Source organism: Gasterosteus aculeatus, chromosome 10 (genome assembly GCF_964276395.1).
Source record: "Gasterosteus aculeatus chromosome 10, fGasAcu3.hap1.1, whole genome shotgun sequence".
NCBI classification, from domain to species: Eukaryota; Metazoa; Chordata; class Actinopteri; order Perciformes; family Gasterosteidae; genus Gasterosteus; species Gasterosteus aculeatus.
Window position 1 is genome coordinate 4,468,487 of NC_135697.1, and position 5,874 is coordinate 4,474,360.

The window sequence follows — 5,874 nt, forward strand, 5'->3', positions numbered from 1 at the left end:
GGTTCGTTTTTTTTCACTTCCATTAGAGTTGTTTCACTTTATTAATTCGTTTTCCAGCTCAAACACAACACAAAAAACAAATAAAAGAATCTGATCCAGAACTTAAAGACAGATTGTGGTGAATCAGAAGAGCTTGAAATCGGGGAGAAATAAACGATGTAAGATGAGGAAAGATTAGGCAGTGAGGAGCGTGATCTAGGCAGCTAAACGTTAGCTTCTTGCTAATGTGATTTCTTCATTAGCCGCCGACTATTGTATCGCATTCATCTTATTAACTAAGTTTGATTTTGCATCAGATTTTTGGCTCATATTAGGAATTCCTACCTTCAGTCTCACATTCCACCTGCTTTCAGTGTATGAACATAGATTTTGAAACAACTAAATCTTTATCTACTCGCTGCACTTTTATTCTTGTCATTTGCATTTTGACTGCCACGTTAAACTTTTTGCTTTTATTTGGTCTTGTGTAAAAAACAAATGACATTTCAATTAATTTAATTAATTAACTTACATTGTTCAGTCAACGCGAACACTTTTTCCACATTTCCAAAAACATTCACATGTTTCCCTGTTGTTTTTTGTAAAAACGTATGCACATGTTGGTGAATGCAGCTAGTTATTTTTCCTCTGGAGGGATTTTGGCTCGGCGCTCGCCGGAGCCGAGCTGTTGGCCGCCCTTCCATGTCTTCTGCTCTTGTTTTCTGGAGGCCTCAATGGGATGGGTAGTTTGTGAGATGACAGGACATGCCAACAAATTGCATCACTTCTGGCTCAGCGGCCAAGGACAATGCCATGCCATATGCCAATCGGGGGGGGCCGGGGGGGTCGTGGGCAGAGGGATGAATGGGACTCATTTCCATGCGCTCCCTTCGAAGCCGCCCCCCAAAAAGAGAGTAACACACACACACACACACTGACACCCAGAAAGGCCAGTCGGGAGGCGGCCTTGGCCAGCGGTGTGACACAGACATACGAGCTGACACGTCAGCCATTACCCCAAACAGCCAGAGACTCATTTCAACACACTTTCACTTTACCTTTATTGATTTGATACGTTTTGCTTTGGCTTTCTGTTTGTATCTCCTTTGTCTACTTCCTCCTGTATCAACTTTCTGTTTTCTATCTACATTTAATCAATTAGTGTCTGCTTTTCACTACTTTATATTTTTAGATCACCTTTAAGGTATAAGTACTATTTCCTATATGTTTTATAAGGAAACATTTAAACTCCCACATAAGAGTTGCAGTGAACATTTTGAAAGATGTCTTTCAGAGGGTTTACCTACAATTGTTCCTATTCATTACTCCTTTTACTTACACTTGTCCTGCAGGAGCACAAGCGCACAGTTTTGGAAAGTCCCTCCCTCCTGTCTTTGCTATCACAGATTGAAGTAGTGCAATAGGTAGTACAGCCAGGGAGTGAGGAGCAGTGATTTAGGAGCTGTTGTTGAGTTGACACGATACAAATGAGGACGGTACGAGAAGGTCAAGCAGCCTCCGCCATCGCCATGATCCTGCTAATTGGGACAATATGTGTGTGATAAATCAACCCAGCCTGCCATCGCATCCTCTAATCAATTTTGATGTTGCTTGAAAAGGCATCATTACATTTGCTACTTTTTAATTTATTTTCATTCAAAATGGGAATTTCTCTTTCTGAGCATATGTTTTTGAAGAGCATATGTTCCGTGCTAATGCAGCCGAGGGAGGGAGGAAGCTTTGAGAGGGTTTTAACCTTCCATGTGGGGGGAGTTAATACTCCAGCCACCTCTCCTCTCTGGGCCGCTGCCAAGCGTTCCTGCAGCCTCGCCTCTTGCAGGGAGGCCCGGCGAGTCCCCTCCACCTCGCAGCCAGATGCCAAGAGGACAAACGCGGGTGGCTTCAGGACCACAGCGTCAAGGTTGTGCCCAAAACTGGAGCCTGCGAAAATTAGTCATGTTCCGGAGAGGTGGTGATGTATTGTGTTCTGGCTCAGCGACATCTGAAATCACAGCAAATAACAACGTCAAATTAATAAATAATTAGGTGTAGAATGATGTAATTACCAAGAGGGAAAGTTTTACCTTAATAGCTAAAACTATTTATAAATCTATAAATGTTTTTATGTTATAAGTTAGCTTGTTTTTACTCAACTTGTTAATTAAATCAAAAAGCAGACGCAGTATTCTCTCTAAGTAAGTCGGTTTGACAACAGCAAAGCAGATATTAACATGCAATCAACACCCGCACACTGACTTCCACACACAATTTAATTTCCAAAAACACAATAACCAAAAACACATAGCGTTTAGTAAGATGTACAGTTAAAGTGTACCGATGAAACTGACACTTATGCCTGTTGTTAACCAGATGCACATCTGTCTGGATGGAGGCGTTCATTTGAGATGAATACGTGGTTTGGAGTCAGTTTGCAGGTGTTGACTCTTCTCATTCATGGCGACTTGCACCTGCTTGTCCACACACACACAAACACAACTTTGTGAAGAGAGAAGTTGGAGGCTTCCAGCTTTGTAAATGATCCTTTCGCAAAAGTCTGCCCAGAAGGTTGTTGCTGCAAGAAAAGAAAAGTCAAATTAGGACAGAGAATACAGGAAATGATGTACGGAGAAGATGCCGCCTTCCTTTTGCTGAAACCTGGCAGGTTAAACCTTTTTTCTTGTGTTGGAACTTGTAATGTGAACTTTAATGTGCGTCTCTCTTGTGTAATGTGCACATTCAACAATTAACAAGCTCTTCACATAAAATGTGGGAACCTGTATAACTCATAATTACACATGCAGATTCATTCTATCAATCGTAAATAATCTTTCTCTCTTTTGTTTTTAACGTTTTTTTATAGATGACTATGGGAATGGAGGGAGTAAGGGAGACGAGAGGGGGGAGGGAGGGGGGGAGGGCTGTGGATGATTAGCTTCTTTTTGTCCTCTTGTTTTTTCTCCGCTTTATTTTCCCTGAGAAGATTAAATATTTCTGCTTGAGAAAATCTTTTTAAATGGCCACTGACTGCTGTCCCGGCCCCCTCCGTCAGCGGCTGAGCACACGGGGTCCCCCTTCGAAAAAAAACACAGTTCTCCCCCATTTTGTCATTCCAAAATGTGGTGAAAAAATGTAATCTTCTAACAAAGAATAGAAAAGGGTGGCTATAGAGGAATTTTTTTTTTCTGCAAGTGGCCTCTTTATTGGGTGGGGGGGATGGGCTCCTTCACAGTATCCACACACAACAGGGCTCCAATCTGTCAAATAATTAGCCAGTGTGGGAGGACAAAGGTTTTTATTTGCCCGAATTTCATACATCACTGCTTGAATACATCATCACTGTATTGTGACGGGTCATGGGAACTTCAGCTCGGAGACGGAGGGGACGGAGACGCAGACAGGACCCCGAAGAGCGAGAGAGAGTTTTGTCTGACATAATCTGTGTTAAATGTTCGCACAAAAGTTATCGATGGATCGAAATAGTAAAATACTCATTCATAAAGAATGTCTCTGACAAAGGCTTAAAAGGCTTCTTCAAATTGCTTTAACTGTCCAAAGATCTCCAGCATACTCTGATATCAAACGGAGAAAAGCAGCAAATCCTCATACAAACCAAGAAAATGCTGAAAGAGAGAAATCACTTATTGAACACTCAACAAATTGCATTTGCATGTTTATTCACAACATTAAAGATAGTTTAAAAAACCCAAAGAATGTTCATGCATGATGGCTTGATACACGATTATTGTGGTCAGTAAATAAATGTAAGACCATCAAGCGACAATTGAAGATGATCAACTTTCAGCTCTTTATAATTGATATAAACTGACGTGTAAACATGATGGTTTTTAACCTGAACACGAGCAGGTACCTCAGTTGAACACTCCTTTGGCTTTGTATCATGTTAAGGGAAAGCAATGTTTTTTTTCTGAGGAGAAACAATTTGTGATTTGTGCCTTTTTAAGTGATTTTAATAATTCATGAACAGCCAAAACCACTTCAATTAGTCCAGTATTAAAAAAGGTGATGCTTGGGGTGAAGTTATATGAGAGAACCCCTGCTTCAGCTTTCAACGTGTGTGTTAATTCGAGCTGTCTGTCAAAATAACTGTAATTGCCCCTCTGCAAAAACTCCTCTTCGGCGCTCGTAGAAATGAGAAGAGAAAAAGTTATCAGGCGCCGGATTGTTGTCTGCTTCCACAAAGCTCCTTTAACCCCGGAGTCCCCGGCGAGGGGAGCAGACCTCTGCGTGACCATTGTTCAGGGTGATTGCAGCGCCCGTCGCACGGCCCTGTGGAGGATTAGATTGATCCTCTGACGGGAGGTGAAGTCCTGGTGGTGTCTGTGATGCTCCCAGCAACACAAGGAGCAGGACGGAGTTTCTGGTCCTGAAGCTGTTTTTGTCCTCTTTTTTTTGCTCGGAACTGCCATTAATTACCCGTTTTAGGCAACAGGGAGCCATTGTGTGTGTGTGTGTGTGTGTGTGTGTGAGTGTGTGTTGATGGACTTTCTGTGTTGAGTGGGTCTCTGCAGTCGTAGGCTGAATCCGTGTCCAGGATTGAAGGTGCAGCGGTGAATGAAGTAAAGTTCAGGCCAAAGGACATTTAAAGTGAAATACGGAACAAACGCTCACATTGTCTATGAAGAAAATATTAAAGTTATAAAAGTGACCAACTTTCTTGCACGGTTTACATGAAATATCATTTTATTTAGATTTAGATCATGTGTTTTTGTGTGTTTTGATGACTTCATTTTACATTGAAACAGACTTTTTTGATGGAAAATAGACACACACACACACACACTTTCAACACACAGCATTTAAAGCATACGATTTAGAGTTTGTGTGCCTACACTTTAGAATCCTTCTAAGACTATTTTTATCACATAATTCTTTTTGAAACTCTTGATACACCTGCACTTGAAAAATTATTTAAGCTTTATTGTACTTTCCCTAATTATTACGGTGTTGTATTAAAAATAATTGAATCAATTTCAATGTATTTTTTTTTTATTCTGGAAAATGTCTTTCCATTTGCTTTTATTTTTATTGTAACAGTTTCAGTGACTTTTGCGTTGTTAAAAGCATTTGTCTTTGCTGCTGTCACTGTGGGGGGGGGGGGGTCCGTTCCTCCTGACGCCTCAAGCGCTGATATATTTTGGTATTTTATTTTAACACATATGATGTGTATATATATATATATATATATATATATATATATATATATATATATATATATATATGTATATTATTTTATTTCTTCAAAAGATGTGACTCATTATTGTGTCCTATTTCTTTCCTTTCTCTTTATTTACCGCCCCCCCCCCCTTATTCTGGAATGAAGAATGAGTAGAACCCGGACAGGGAAGAGGATAAACGGCACCATTAAATCACAAAGTTAAATGCACTCCTAATCGTCATGTGTGACTGAGTGACATTCTCACATCTCGTCTCAGACTGAATGTTTAACTTTTCCCTCCGTCTCTCTCTGTCTCTCTCTCTCTCTCTCTCTCTCAGACTGATTTATACACACAACATGTTGCACAATGGGAGCCTTGTTTGCTAAATGGGATAGCCTTAATGGAGACTTATATTTCCAGGATTATATCTGTATTCAGTTGCAAATTATTTGGAGGGAGGGGGAGGGCGAGGAGGGGGGCAGGGGGGGCCCGTTTCAATACTCTTCCTCTGTCTATGAATAATAGTATCATTTGAATTAAGTGGACACCTGGTGCAGTGGGTGAGGCTCTGAGGCGCGCTGTTGACCCGCCGCCACTGCCAACTTCCCTTTTTCCCAGCCTGTCCTTATCCGCTGCTCCGAGCCTCCGATTTCATTCTCCCTCGCTCAAAATGCCGCACACTTGTAACTTTATTCTCCCTTCGGCCAAAAAAACAAAA

General features: G+C 41.1%; 1 long non-coding RNA gene across 1 annotated transcript; it reads right to left on the bottom strand.

The window, feature by feature from the left end:
* Positions 1-385: 385 nt before the first annotated feature.
* On the bottom strand, positions 386-5,121 carry LOC120827091 (uncharacterized). The gene is made up of 2 exons (XR_005713334.2): positions 2,328-5,121; positions 386-1,981 (listed from the first exon to the last, which is right to left on the bottom strand). It is a non-coding gene; the product is annotated as an uncharacterized LOC120827091 (long non-coding RNA).
* Positions 5,122-5,874: the final 753 nt, after the last annotated feature.